The 16,263-nt window shown below is 38.6% G+C and overlaps 1 protein-coding gene across 1 annotated transcript in view; it reads left to right on the forward strand.

Moving 5' to 3' along the window:
• Positions 1 to 16,263, forward strand: part of CCDC192 (coiled-coil domain containing 192) — a 352,874-nt gene that overhangs the window by 311,606 nt on the left and 25,005 nt on the right. The window lies entirely within an intron of this gene.

Genomic DNA, 16,263 nt, shown 5'->3' on the forward strand with positions numbered 1-16,263 from the left:
ATGACCTCTTTTTGCCAAATGTAATGTTCATTTTTCCATCCTTAATTTTCTCCACCTTTCTGCTGCATTTAACATTTATGACCGTTCTCTCCTGGTACTCTTCTTTCCAGGCATTTGTGACACTACTACTCTTCGTTCTTCTGCCAATCTAAGTGTTTCTCAGTTTCCTTTGCTGGTTCATCATCCTTATGATGTCCCCTAACCTTGGATGTTCTAGACTCTGACTTAGGCCTCCTATATGTCTTCCTACATTTACTCTCTTGGCGACTTCATCATCTCCCAGATCATTACTTATGATCTATAGGAGGACTCCCAGATCTATAAATTGAGTCCCACTTTCTTCTCTGACTTCCAATCATACATTACCAATTTCCTGTTTGAAGTTTCACAATGTCCCAGAGACATCTCAAATTCAATATGTCTAAAACAGAATTCATTATTTTTCCTCCCAATTCACTCCTCTTCCAAACTTCTCAATTTCTGATGAAGATATATCATTCTTCTAGTCTTCCAGTTGCATAACTTCAATGCTACCAACTTCTCATTCTCCCTCATTTTGGGGGATAAATCTAAGAAGTAGTCAAATCTTGCCATTTCTGCTTCTCTCACATCAAAGCTCTTTTGTCTATTCATACAGAAACCACCTTAATTCTGACTCTTATCATCTCAAACATAGATTATTGCAATGATCTCTAATTAGTCTTCTTACCTCTAGTTTCTCCTGATTAATCCATTCTTTATACTGGTGCCAAAATGATTTTCTATAATCATGCCACTCACTCTGACAACTCCAGTGGCTTCCTATTGTCTCTAGAATGAACTATAATTAATTGCTCTGTTTTTCTTTTTAAAGTCCTTTATAGTCTGGTCTCAATCTATCTGGCCTCATTAGACATTACTTCCCTTCACACTCTCAGCAATCCAGTTAAACTGACCTTCTCTCTATTTCTCACATACAATAATTCAGCTCCCATCTATCTGTCCTTCCTTCCTTCCTTCCTTCCTTCCTTCCTTCCTTCCTTCCTTCCTTCCCTCCTTCCTTCCTCCTTCCCTTCTCTGTTGTTCTATTGAGGAACAATGAGAAGAAGTGAAAAAATGTTTATTAAATTTAAAAAAAGAAATAAATGTTGATTGATATGACATTTCTGAATTAATTGTTCTTCATCTTTTTTTCATCAGCCAGAATCTAAAGAGAAAGAACATTTTTCCCCCTGCCCATATGTTTATCACAGTTAGCACAGAATTCACAGGGTTTTATCTCTACTTCTATTGACAACAAAAAGGAATAAGCTTAATTGGAAACAGGAAAGATTTAAGTTAGGCATTGAGAAGGAATTCTTCATTGTAATAATATCTCACATTCATACAGCATTTTTAATTCCTAAGTATTTTCTTATTCATTGCCTCATTTGATTCTCACAATATCTTCTGAGGAAAGCAGCTAGGTGGTACAGTGGATAGAGTACTGAGCCTGGAGTCAGGAAGACCTGAATTCAAATCCAGTCTAAGATACTCATTTATTGTAGGACCCTGAGAAAGCCACTTAACCTCTGTCTGCTTCAGTTTCCTTATCTGTAAAATGGGGATAATAGTAACAGCTACCTTCCAGGGTGATTGTGAGGACTAAATGAGATAACTGTAAAGTGCTTAGCACAGTAACTGGCACATAGTAAATGTTATATAAATGTTAAGTAGTAGTAGTGGTGGTGGTAGTAGTAGTCATGGTAGTAGTGGTAAATAGCTATCAGTTATTCATGGTGCCCAAGCTAGATTGTGCCCTCACTTTGGCTCTGAAATCTTTCTACCCTGTCTTCTTATTAGCTCCTTAATTCATTTTCCACCATGGAGTATTCCAAAGCTTTTCCTCTTTCCTCTCTTCCTGATCCCTTCTCTCCCACTTTTGTGCATAATAAATTACTTGGTCTCCTACTTCACCAAGAAGAATTGAGGCCATCAGATGCTATATTGTCTTCCTCCAAATCTCGCGATGTCTTTCAGCAATAGAATCCTCTTTTCAGTCCCGTTGATCACTTAAGTCTTTCTCTCCTTATTAAGAGTGAGTGTGTACTTGATCCTATGCCCTGCTGTCTCTTCTGGGAGTTTGCACCCACTGTTTCTCCCTTCTCTCCCATGCATCTTCAATGGGTAGAACCAAGTTCCTAGAGTTTGTTTTGTTTGAAACAATTTGAATTCAGTCTTTATCCTCCCTCAAGACATACTTTTCTTTCCCCTACCAAGTCAGACTTAAAATCATGGAATCAGAGGATTAGAGAACTTCAGAGTTAGAAGAGATGGCCAGAGTTCCCTGGGGTGCTCTTCTCAGTTTCCAGAATAATTGCCAGTGAAAGTAACAGCTTCCTTTCTTCCCTGCATCCACTCGCTTATAAGCATGTACATGTCCAGCTTCAGCTGATGCCTCTCTCTTATGATGCAAGGGTCTGGTTTGTCAGTTAGTTGGCTGTGTTAGTTTAGGTCAAGGCTAGCTTCCTGATGATCCAGGACGGGAAAGCCAGGGGATTTCCATCCTTAACAACAGGCATTCACCTCTCTTGTTTGGTCAACTCAAATGGGTATATTAATATGGCATGCTTTGGAAGTTGAAAGGACTAATATATGCAGTGTATTTGTCTAATCTCAGAAAAAATGGGGAGGGGGAGGAAAAGGGGAGGTGGTGGAAAGACTTGAACAGTGCCAGTATGGAAAGGTATGATGCCTACCTCTAAGACAGGGGAAAAGTAAAAGAAATTCACTCTAACCCAGAGAGGAATCAGTTTCTATGACCCATTATAGAGAAGAATGAAGAAATATCTCACAGTTGGCCCTGTTAAGCTCTATCTAAAGGTGAATGACTGGTAAAAAGAAACAAAGAAGGAAAGGAAGGAAGGAAGGGAAAGGAAGGAAGGAAGGAAGGAAGGAAGGAAGGAAGGAAGGAAGGAAGGAAGGAAGGAAGGAAGGAAGGAAGGAAGGAAGGAAGGAAGGAAGGAAAGAAGGAAGGAAGGAAGGAAGGAAGGAAGGAAGGAAGGGAGGGAGGGAGGAAGGAAAAACAATAGCCTAAAACAAAAATGTAATGAATATCTCCCAGACTGGTGGTTAATTCTAAAAGACCACTAAGTGGAGCCCCTAGGCATGCATCCTAGGGGATCTGAAGCTTTTAAAAAATTTACAAGAAGTAAAGTAAGGAAGAAAGTCAAGCTACATGTGTTTATATCAAAAGTGAGGATGAAGATTGAGGCTGTTGGTGAGATGCTAGTAGGAACTGCAAAAGGTGATCTCATAGGAAGGGTGGAAGAACGGCTGTTCAGCCTGGGCTGAGGTAGGATTCTCCTGACTCAGTTTCCCCACTGACACCTGGCAGACCTTAAGCCTGACTGAGTGCAAGTGGATAATCTAATCCTGCCTGGAACTGACATGAAGTTGGGGAGCTATTGTATCCCTGCAGTGTCCCTACTCTTGGTGGCAATTTTCTATAGTCAAAAGGTTTGCAAGCTTAGTACCAAATCTATTCAATTATAGATTATTGGTAGGGGAACATCTGAGGTTAAGTCTAAAATTAAGCTATTAGGCAGAGGACTTTAGACCAACAACAATAAGTTAGGGTCCTTTAATTCTTAGCAATACTGTGGAGACAATTAAGTCAAGACCTTGTGAAGTTAGCAACTTAAATATTATTTGTGTCTCAGCTGGTTAATGTTTAAAAAAAAATTCTTTTGTGGTCCATATTGTAAATGCTTTAAAAAGAAGTATCACCTGACCAAAAGTCTGGATTGTTTTATCTGTTATAAACTGTGTTAAAAAATGAAAAATTAAAAACAATAAATCAAAAAAACAAAACAAAAAAAGATTGAGGCTATGGAACGCACCAAGGTTCTGAACAGTCATTGTATAACAGACATTTCCCAAAAATAACTTCTATGGCTTTTTAAAAGACTGAACCTTGGAGGACTGAGAGACTAAAAATTACCTATTTCTGGGATAAAAGAAAGCAAGCTTGAAATTTCCCAAGAAAGTCAGTATTGACAAGACTGTCAATACTGTGTATGCTGTGATTTGGCATATCCATTCCCATCTATGAATGAAATATAAGCACTGACTGGAAACAATTCCACTCTGTTCAAGAGGATCTCTGTTCAAAGTACAAGCAGAATACTTCAAACAATAATCTGGGACATTGTATTTTCACACTTTGACCATCGATGCAGTCTTTGCAGAGATCTACGAGAGAGAGAGAGAGATCGCTAAGTAATGACAATGAATATCTCAAGTGAAAAGACTTTCGGATGTCAGAAGTAGATTCCTTGAAATTTTACTTTCGTGATTCTTGTCAGTCAAGTTTAAAGATCAGCAAGAAACTAGGGATGTTTTGACATTAAGAGTGAGGTAAGGAATGTGCCTTAGAAGCCACCTCAGGATCTAACTCATAGACTCCTGAACAGTGTGGTAATGATCTAGAAAAATCCACTCATTTGTGATGGATAACCTGAGGAATCATCTCAAAGATCTGTTGTCAGTGGCATCATCACAGAGTCCAGAAACCCATAAGTATCCCTATTGTGATGATGGAAAAATATATATGTGTATAGACTACTGGACCAAATAACAGAACCAAAGTGCCCTTGTACCCTAACATGTCAAGAAGTCAAGCTGTCCTGAATTGGTTTTTCTTCATCTAGCAGCTCTAGTAGCAGTAGCTACTATGAAATTGAAGAGTTTTCATCTGCTCATTTGAATTTTTACCACTTTGGGTATATGCCTTAAGGCATGTTGGTACCTGTTACTTTCCAACAACTAACAGAGAAAGGAGTTGAATTTGGCAGTGTTGGCATACCTTAATTACATCACTAGCTTTAGAAAGACCCTGGGAAAACATCAAAAAAATTGATCAAATGGTAGATTCACTAGAGGAAAATGCTCTGAATTTTTCAATGGACAAATGACAATTTCTCAACCTCTGTCATGTTTTGGGGTTAAATAATAGCTAAACAAGGTGTGAGTACTGACCGAGAGAAGAAAGGAGTGCTCTCTACCTGTCCACAACCACAGAATCTGGGAGATCTAAGGAGTTTTCTAAGATTTTGTGGTTATTATTATACATTTTAAAAGAGCTCCCTGGCCCAAGATGGCTACACATGACACTAGCACCTGTGAGATATGGTAATTGTATGAATAGAAAAGTGATGAGGACTGCTATTGCATATTTAGAGAACATAGTCACTAGAAAACCTTTGGTACTTGTCTGCATTGACTTTCTGTGTCTTTGAAGGAAAAGGTATATTTTAGTCCAGACTATTTTACAAGTTATGTATAGGTATATCCAACCAGGAACGAGAAAGTTTCTACAATTGTGACAATGTATGTGCCCTAAATCCATGGTTTCATGGGTTTCTTCCTCACTGGTAGTAGATCAAAATTCCTCTGTTCCTTATAAATGATTTCATGAGTTGCTATGGCCAAAAAAAAAAAAAAAATCACATCTTGGTGGCCAACCTTCTAGTACTGAAAAAATTAATCCAACAAAAATATAGCTGTTCAGAATCAGTGATTGTTCAGAACTGTACAATTATGCTTTACTTTTAACGACCAACACATACTACCTAGTCAGTGAAGCCTCCCCTTACTTCTCTGTTTCTCTCTCTCTCTCTCTCTCTCTCTCTCTCTCTCTCTCTCTCTCTCTCTCTCTCTCTCTCTCTCTCTCTCTCTCTCCCTCTCCCTCTCCCCAGTTCTAAAGCTGAAAATAACCTCTTCCTCCTCCAAATTCTTATATTTCTTTATACCAGTCATATGGCATTCTACCTTATAAAAGCTATTTTTATACACAGCTTAGCTCTCCTTTTGCGCTCTAAGTTCTCTAAGGGAATAGTCATGACCTAGACATTTTTGTATTCCTCACAAAATAAAGTGAAGTGGTGCGAGTGGTAGGACATAGTAGGTGCTCAACAAATACTTGTTAATTTCTCATTCCTTACCTATATATTTCTTAAGGGCCAGAACTCTGTCTTGTGTATTTCACATCTTTATTTTTCCTAAAGCTCTTACTTAGTATCATGTTGAGTATTTAATTGAGTTTGTTCATGTGAACCAGATATATTTTCCCCTGTACTTCCCCACAGTCTTTCCCACCATTTCACTGCCGTGGTAAACATGACCTAGGTTTCTTTTTCCAGGCAGTAGGCAGTGGCGTATCCTAGTAGTTAGCAGTCCTTTACTGGCTGTCCAAATCACAATGTTTCACATGACCCTTCAGATAGGTTAACTGGAGTGTTCTGCCAAATTATACCCCATGGGAAATATGCATTTTCACTTGTAAAAAGTGGCAGCCTGTGAGAGGGAAACTTGCGTCCTTTCTTTGAGCCGAATATAGCTATAGCAGTAAGAGAGGCCAAATGTGAATTTCCTTTAGTTCCTTTAAGTTGGAGTGTGGGTGCATTGTGCAATATTTGTTAGATAAAAATAAACATATTTCAAATGATTTGTGCTAGCCCCATTGAGATATTTGCTTTTCTATGAAATATGAATGAATTCTTTGAAGTAAAATAAAGCACACAGGGCAATATGAATGAGAAAATAACTTGTACAGAGCCCCAGGCAATTCATAGCTGATCAGTCCAATTTTCTGACTCATCTTATTGATCTCTTCTATTTTATTTCATCAGTCTTCCAGGGTGTGACTGAATGGGAAAAATCAGAAAATCCTTAATTCAGAATATTTTGTGATATCTGAGAAGAGGGGGCTGAACTTTCTAGTAGCATCAGTATGAGGGAAATCAAGTGTGCTTCTATTTTTATACTTTGCAGATTCTGCACCCATGCTGACCTGAATACTCCTGTAAACCATAAGTTATCAGAAATGAAGTATACTTTAGTGATGCTCCCCATAACACTAGAGATGAAAAAATAAAATCAATGAAGATGATATTGACAGGAAATAGAAGTAGATAGGTTCAGTCCCAGAACAACATAGTTAACTTTTACTTCCCAAGCAGAGCAAATAGATTTTGATAATATATAAAAACTTGGACTCAATTTCCGAGACATGACCCTGTACTTCTGAGTGACCTTTTCAGGGAACTTCATTCCTCACATCATACCCACAAGTGTATATATTCAGGAGCTAATAATGGATAAAGAGAACCAAGCAGAAGAGTTCCTTTATCATGATGAATCCCTAAGTCATGTAGAGCCAGAGCTAAAATACAACACAAGACAGTCCAAAGAAAACTTGGATGTTGCCTTTCCATGATACTATACACTACATGGACTCTGTAGGAATAGATGGGGTTGGGGGAGGGATTGATTGGCATCTCCCTCCTGGTATGGGGGCAAAGCATGTCAGGTTGCTAGAAATCAACCAGCCTTCCCCCCTGTAAAGCCCCAACTCTAAAAGGGTCCTATACAGTCCTCCAGATTTATGGTACTACCTTGAACATCTCCTCCTCCTCCTTAGATATAATCTGTAATTAGGTTGCTGTTTGGGCTCTATTTGTCCTGGACATTTTTCTCCTGTACTCAGGACTAATGCTCAAACTTAAAGGGAACTAAGATTGTGCTTTCATTCTACCATTTCTGAGTTAATATTGTGTTTGGAAAATATTGCGGAGAGATTTAGAAGTATTTTTTTTTATATGTAAACTTCAAGGAGCCAGAAACTTCTGGCTAGACAGTGAATCAGAGGTGAAATCCACCATCTTATATCTAAAATCTGATTCCTGATTATAATAAAATCAGAGTTAATGGGGTCCCCATTATTTCATCTGACACTGACCCTTTAGGGCTAAGCGTACTAGACTATTAAGCTTCATAAAGACAGAGACTGTGCTTTATCTAAGCTTTGTATTTCTCCCAGAGCCTAGCCCCAGTCTTCCTTTCACAGTGTTTGTTGAATTGCTGAATTGAAGTGCGTCTTCCTCTTCCTGTTGGAAGTCTGTAAGGAATTAGGACCTTCCTCTATGGGCTACCATTCTTCTGCTCAGCCCTGAATTTTCTTGGCTTGTTTCCACCAGGAATTGTTATTTTTCCTTTCCATGCTGCTTCAGGTTCTCTTGGAGGCTGCTGTGTAGATCTCAAATGTGAGATTAATACAATAAACATTTAACAGAATTCTAGGTAGGTCTTCCAACTGTATTATGTATTTTAACAGTGCTGGTGCTGGGTTTGTACTTTAGCCATCAGTAGAGGAGCACCTTCCCAGGATTCTAATCTCTTGCTATTAGGGCAGTGGGTCTCAAAGAGGTCTATGGCTATTGTAATACTCTCTGTGTATTCAGTATTGCAACTAATTCTACTTTTATCCCAGAGTATTTACTTGTATTTTGAATTCTTGGTTTTGGATGCCTGACATAATATTTCTACAGCACAAATGCTGTTAACTAGGGTGGGGAGGGAGGCAGATCCATCTACTCCCAACATTACCCTAACTAGTGTCATTTGATCTTAATGTCATTAATAAATGATAATCAATCCTCACTATAGGTCAGGAAACCCCACTAGCATGTAGTGTAGACACTCCCCTGAACCCAGTACAGCTTGGTTCTGGTGCCATTTGAGTCCTTAGTTTTTACTGCTCAACCTCAGGTGTAGTTTATTGCCTTTTACCTCCAAAATCACATGTTGCACTTCCTGCAAACATGGAATAAGACAAACACACTGAGAAACATTTGTACAAGCTGAAGATTTTCAGATAATGAAAGACAGCCTTTATAATAAGGTTGCTAAAAGTCTTAAGGCGATTTTATGGGTATATACAAACAGTCTATTCATAAGGGAAATGCCCTCAACAAGTGCTTAGAGAGAGCAGCCTTGTTACTTGTCCTTCATTTTTTGACCAGCACCAATGGCTTTATGAGGTATGATGGGTGATGACTTGAGTATGAATTGGATTTTAAGTAAGTCAGAATTGCACCTGGTTCACAACAGAGTAGCTATCTGAATTCAACTGAAAAACTATTTATTGAACACCTATTATTTGCCAGGGACTGGCCAGGGTAAGACCTGGGGATACAAAAACTGAAAATAAACAGTACCAAGCCTCATGGAACTTATATTACACTGTGGAAAACAACTAGAATAATAGATTTAAAAATGGAAGAGATCTAAGAAGCCATTTAGTTCAACCTTCTCATTTTGCAAAAAGTTGTAATATATATGCATGTGCATGTTTATATATATACATACATATACATATATACACACATACACACAACATATTTATGCATGTATATACATATGGCGAAAGAGAGAGAGAGAGAAATTTGGAGGTTAAAACAAAACAAAAAAGGGCAATTCTCTTTAGAAGTGGCATCTGTTAGGGTTTTAGAGATAGAGATGAGAAGGGAGAGCATTCCAAGCATGGGAGACAGTGTGTGAAATGATACAGAGACCAGAGATAGAGTGTCATATATAGAAAATAGCAAGTAGACTAGTTTGATTGAAATATAGAACATGTGAAAGGAAATAATCTGCAATCAGTTTGATAAGGTTGGAATCAGACTGTGAAGGGCTTTAAATGCCAGACAAAAGGAGAAAGGTGTACTTTTTCTAGAAGTAATATGAAGCCATTTGAAGCTCCTGAGTTAGGAAGAGCTAGGAATAATACTTATTTGGCAATTGTGTTGAAGATGAATTAGAGAGCCTGGAAGAAAGGAGACTAATTAGGAATTTCTTGCGTAGTTAAGGTGAGTGCTAATGAGAACCTTAACAAAGGTAGCAGTTACTTCTGCAACACATATTTTATTTTGTACCAGACCTAGTCATGTAGGGATCTCTAAAGAGAAACCCTCCCCTAACAATGCAGATCGATACTCTCTCATCACTTCTAGTCTTAAAGGGGTGCCTGAGGCACTGAGACATTTAGTGACTTGCCCAGGACTACACAGTTAATATACATCAGAAGCTTAACTTGAATAGAGGTGTTCCTGACTCTTAATCCAGCTCTTTGCAACATGGTTAGAGTTTAGAAGCATCTCAATTTCTGAGTTTCACTCGATTTCTTCAAGCTTAAAGTCCCTTTTCCACTCCTTTCTCTATTCTTTCAGTTCCTTGAAGAGAAGGGAGAAAGGATTTATCCCTTATTCCTTCAAATTACAGTCCTAGTCAATGATCCTTCCCAGTTTACTTTGGGGAGATGGATTATACTTTCCCTAGATGTGGATGATAAACTTTTAAAAAATCCAAACTCATATGAGAATCATAACTTTCAGCTAAAGCTTAAACCAGAAGATAGTCAATTCCTAAGGAAAAAAAGAGTAAGCCCATTTCCCCAGATGTAGCTGATTTTTTTTCAGTCTCTTGCCCTGCCCTTCCCAGCCTCTGGCAAGTTCTCATTCAAACTTTCTCATTTTCATGGCAATAGTACAATTCTCTGGGTGCCACTGATTCTTGGTGTATATTATCTGAAGTTCTGCCATCCAGTTACTATCCATTGATTCTACTCCACTGGTTTCTTACCTGCTATAAATGTTAGGTACCTTTCTGGTGACTTGGTGTAACAGCAAGGAACCCAACGTACACAGAAGGGCATGCTGTACAGGTTCTTGGATCTGCTTTTCTAAAAGGAAAGCAACTTTTGAGGGGGTCAACAATCTAATTAAGCATATATAGCATTCACTTAGTTCAGGGGGAAAAGTCAGCACCCTGAACTTCAGGGAAAATACTAACAGAAATTAAAAGCAGAAATTCCAAACAAAAAGACCAACAGACAGGGCTTCCAACTATCTGACCATAGTCAATACATACATCATTACCAGAGAGAGAAGCACCAACATCTGGGTTTTCAAAGCCAGGGGGCTACTTAACAGCTTCCCAGAGTCTCATCTAGACACCAACCTTCTTCCAAAAAACAAGCCCCAAAGCAAAACTTTACCTCAGAATATATATACTCTTTTCAGGGTTGGAGGGCACAACCCTAGGACCCAGTGCCTCATTAGAAATTAACAAAAGGTGTCTGAGGCCTAATGGGTGAGAAGATCTTTAACTCTTCCCCCCCCCCCCCATTAACCTTACATTAACCTTACACTTGGGGTATGAGGTCTGCACAACTTGAATTCATCAAGAAGTTCAAGCAACATAATCAATGCAGTTAGAATTAGAAGGGAAACAGGAACCTTTGGAGGGGAAATCTTTGCACAAGATTGAAAAGGTAGGAAGGGGCCAAGTTTTGAAGGGCTTTAAAAGTCAAACAATATTTTATCTTTGATCCTGGAAGCCATTGGAGTTTATTGAAAAATGTATGTATGTGTGTGTGTCTGTGTGTGTCTGTGTGTGTGTGTGTGTGTGCGTGAGAGAGAGAGAGAGAGAGAGAGAGAGAGAGAGAGAGAGAGAGAGAGAGAGAGAGAGAGAGAGAGAGAGAGAGAAAGATGGCCAGACATAGTTGACAGCTGAGTGGTAGATGAATTGGAGTTTGGAGAGATATTAAGGCAGGGTGACCAATCAGAAGGGTATTGCAATAATCTGGGTATGAGGTGATGAGTGCTCACATCAGGGTGGTGGCAGTGTCTGAGGGGGGTGTATTTGAGAAATATTATGAAAGTAGAATAGACAAAACTGGACAATAAATTGGATGTAGGGCTAAGAGAGTGAGGAGTCAGTGAGGCTTTGTGAGGCTGGTTGACTGGGAAGCTCTGAAAATAATAGGAAAATTAGGACAAGTGGAGGGTTTTCTGGGAAAGATGAGTTCAGTTTTGGACATGCTGGATTTAAGATGTCTATGGGACATACAGTTTGACATATCAAATAGAGATTCAAGACGGGATGTTGAGAGAGGTTAACAAGATCTGAGTCATCTGCATAGAGATGATGATTAAAACCATGGAAGCTGGTGAGATCATCAAGTAAAATGGTATAAAGAAGGCAAGGATAAACCTATCTATTGTTTACACCTCTGTCTTCATCTTTCAGTGAGTAGTCTTTTGGTTTTTTAGTATAGGCAGTAAATCATCAGCTTGTTCCAAAAGTTAATTTGTAATGTGGGACTCAGAACACATTTTAAAAGAGAAATATTTACCATGAACCAACCTTATCAACTAGATGACTTAGGACTTTTATTTTCAAACGTCTATATTAAAGATAAAGTGTTTCTGAAATGACCTTTTACCTCCATAGACAAGGTGAAAAAATACACCTTTGATAGGGAAAGAAAACACCAGTGACAAAACATAATAAGAAAAAGAGAAAGGTTATTTGTCTCTTCTTCAAAAAAATTATATTTTGTTTTTATATCACTTTCATTTCTAACTGGAGATGAAGTAGAGACCCATAAATTGGGAAATGGCTCAACACATTGGTATATGAATGTAATGGAAAATTATTGGACTATAAAAATAACAAAAGGAACACATTCAGTGAAACCTATAAGGACTCGCAGGAATTAATAAAGAGTGAGCAAAACGGGTAGAACAATTATGAGTACAGCACTGTAAAGGAAAACATCTATGAAAAAATGAGGAACTCTAATCAATGTAATGACCATTCCTCATTCCAGAGGACTGATGATTGAAACATGCTTACCACCTCTTGGCAGAGAGCTGATGGGTTAGAGGTGCAAAATGAGACATTCATTTTCATACACAATGTGTGAATTTGTTTTGCTTCACTATATATATTAAATTGTGAGGGTTTGACTCAGGCCAGATCCCTGTTAATTAATTAATTTATTTAGTTAAATATCACAACACAGTGAGACACTCACAATTAACACATTCAACAGTTACAGAAAAGGAGATTCACTTAGCCTAAGTAGATAGTCAGTAAGGATAGACATTGTGGACACCCGATCCTGAGAGTAGATTCAGCTGCGAAGCTGAGAATTGCCCTTTGGTTTCCATCAGCCAAGCATCAGAAAGAGCTTGGAGTTCTTGTGGCTGTTTTATACTCAGGGAACTAAGAAATGTTGTCAATAATATGAGCCTTGAGTCCCTTGAGCCAATCAAGTCTTGAGGATGGTCTCAGTGCATTTAAGGGAAAATTAGTCTAACTTGCCTGGGGCAGACGTTCTTATATTCTATTCCACAGGGAGGGTAGAGTTGTTGTGGGTTTGTCCTTCATTCTCGAAGAGGACCATGACATCAGGAAGATGATGCCATGACTTGCATTAGATTTAATTGGGATTTAAGTGAGGAAAGACTGTGCAAAGCCACCAGCCTCACTTTCTCCTCCCAAGCCATCTGGAGGGTAGAGTGATGAGAAGTACAAAGGATGATTGAGGGGGTGGTAAAAGTGATAGCCAGAAAATAAGAAGATAATTAAACATTTAAAAAATATACAAAAAAGAGTCAAAAGAAGACTCAGGAGGGAATACAGATAAGCAGGGCAGTGTTGGAACCACACAATTAAATTTAATATATAATTAATACTTTGGGGTATCTCATATATTTTTAGAAAGTTGTATGTAATAGATATTCACAGGGTCATGTGAATGAAAGAATGAAAAATTTATTAAGCACTAGTAATAGGCAAAGCACTATGTTAAGAGGTAGGGCTATAAATAAAAATGCAAGAACATCCATATTTTCAAGGAACTCAAATTTGAATGGAGAAGACAACACATGTAGGAAGTTTCAGTAGCAAGTCAGGCATAAAGGCCTTGGTCCTTAGGGTGCAGATACAAAGAAGATGACAATACATGTTCTCTAATATTATTTACATGTATAAAAGCTTATCCTTTAGGCAAGAAAGTTCTCACCACCCAAGTCCTTGCAGCACCTGCAGAAACATTTGCCGGTCCCATCTTCCAAGCATTGCTCTCCTTGTCTATGGCTTTAGGGACTTGGCCCAAGGGCATGATGGCTGTAGTAAGGAAGGATGTGTGGCTCTAGCTATTCAGGAGACTTTGAGTTTGCCTTCCTGTTGGTGACAGTTGTTATTGGTATACCTGGTCCTTCTCCACAGGAGTCTTTTGTCTTTCCCCTCTTTTGCCCTCCTCTCTCTCCTCCTCTTCTCTCTCCTTTCTTTACCCCACTTTATCCATCTTCCACATCCCTTCTTCCCTCTTTGTGTAAGGATATGTTTGTGTTTTTTGATGGTAGATGGTATATTTTCATAATATGCAAAGGAAAAAAGTGTTTAAGTCCATGCAACCTCACTCAGTTCAGCCTACTGCATTCTTCATTACCTTCTATTATAATTTTAGGTCTATGTAATGACCAAATTTAAGCTTATAGGGACTAAATTTTGTTCTTAAAAGTAACATATTGCCTACTTTCAACATCATTCTTCCAGAACTAACTATCCCTTGTAATGCTGATTTACCATTTAAAGCAAGAATTGTTCACTTTTTAGCATCGTGGTTGGTTGGTTGGTGGTTGTCCTTTGTTCTTGAAGAGGACCAAAATGACATCACTATGATAAAGTCAAATTTCAGTGTGTCTGACTGTGGCTGATCAGACCAATACGAGCTCAAAATGCTCTATCACAGATCAGGCACAAATAGTCTATGTGAACATTTGGGGTAGATTCTCTAAATTTGCGCATCCTGCATTTCCTTTGAGCTGTTTCAATTCTGTTTTGCTCATAGAGCACAGCACCTTTTCTGATGTGGGCACGCCATGCTGAGCAGTCCTGTGCCAGTGTCTCCCATGTCACGCAATCAATTCCAAAGTTCTTGAGAGTGTCCTTTTATCACTTCTGACCACTATGTGAACGCTTGGCCTGTGAGTTCTCCACAAAATAGTCTTTTTTGGCAAGTGTACATTTTACATTCAAACAACATGGCCAGCCCATCGGAGTTGCGCTCTCTGAAGTAGTCCGAATGCTTGGCAGGTTAGCTTGAGTAAGGACCTCAGTGCTTAGCACCTTATCCTGCCAGGTGATCTTCAGAATCTTCCTAAGACAATTCAAATGGAAGCAATTCAGTTTCCTGGCATGGCGCTGGTAGACTGCCCAGGTTTCACAAGGATACAACAATCAGATCAGCACTGTAGCCCTTCAGTTTTTTCTTATCGTAGCATCATAAGATTCCTTTGGCAGTATGGTGAAACCTAGGGACCCCTCCTCAGGCTAATATTAGTAACAAAAGCCATACTACTACTGCTGTTGTGACAACGATGACAATGGCTACCACTACTATGCTTACTACTGCTATTACTTTAAATGCATAAAATACATAGCATTACAAAGGAAACCAATTATATTGAAATACAATTATGAAAATTTTTAGACATTCCTGTTCCCAGATTAACAACCTCTGACTTACAGTGATATGCTTATAAAACTTGCCTATGTTTTCTTCTATCTTCAATAAATAAATTGATTTGGTTGCATAAGTGTTCAATAATTTAAATTTATACATTTTTCAGTCAGAAATTCATATGGTAAGATGATCATTTTGCCTTGCAAACTACTGGTGGCCATCAGCCCAAGTTTATTTGATTACCTCATTTTGGGGAAGAAGGAAGTCAGGGGTAGTTGTTCTGCAAAATTCAAGTCATCATCCCCCTCTCATTCTATTCCAACCTGACAGGAAAAGCTTTATCAAGTTTATAACACTTATTTTGCTCTTCATACTTTTGCTTTTTTCCTCAACTTTTCTGTTCCCCTTTCTCTTTTTTTTTTCCTTGGTTCTAAAATGAACATATGATCCAGACCAGGGGTGGGGAATCTGCAGCCTTGAGGCCCACATGTAGCCTTCTAGGTCCTTGGGTGCAACCTTTGGACTGAATCCAAATGTTACAGAACAAATTCTTTTATTAAAGGGATCTGTTCTGTGAAGTGTGGATTCAGTCAAAGGGCCACACTCAAGGACCTAGAAGTCCACATGTGATCTCACGGCTGCAGGTTCCCCACCCCTAGTCGGCTGAGAATGAAAAGAGGCTAAGATAGAGGTGGATACCACTCTCATTACCTTTCATTTCCACGTTAATCCATACTAATTTAATTCAATACAACTCACTACTAGTTATGGTTCTTTCTTCTAATATTTACTTAGTGCTATGCTTGTTTAGCAATTAAGACCCAAATAGCAAATGACACTCCTACTTTAGCCTTGGGAGGGATTTAACCTTTAACTTTGGGATTTCTACAGAACTTAAACACACGCAAAAAAAAATGACGAACAGGATGAGAAGAAAATATTAATGCAAAAAGTAAAGAGATTTTCCACAACAAAGAGATAGATCAAAGGGTTTTTTTTTTCTTAAGGAAAGCTTTCTCTGCCTAAGAAGTTAAAAACCTTTCCTAACTGTCCTCACTCTACAGTTATCATCTACTTTCTTCCCAAATGAAGTTCCTTCCCTACGTCAGTAGGACTGGAATACTGTCCTAATTCTCACTGGAACA

This window comes from Notamacropus eugenii, chromosome 3, assembly GCF_028372415.1.
Source record: "Notamacropus eugenii isolate mMacEug1 chromosome 3, mMacEug1.pri_v2, whole genome shotgun sequence".
Lineage (NCBI taxonomy): Eukaryota > Metazoa > Chordata > Mammalia > Diprotodontia > Macropodidae > Notamacropus > Notamacropus eugenii.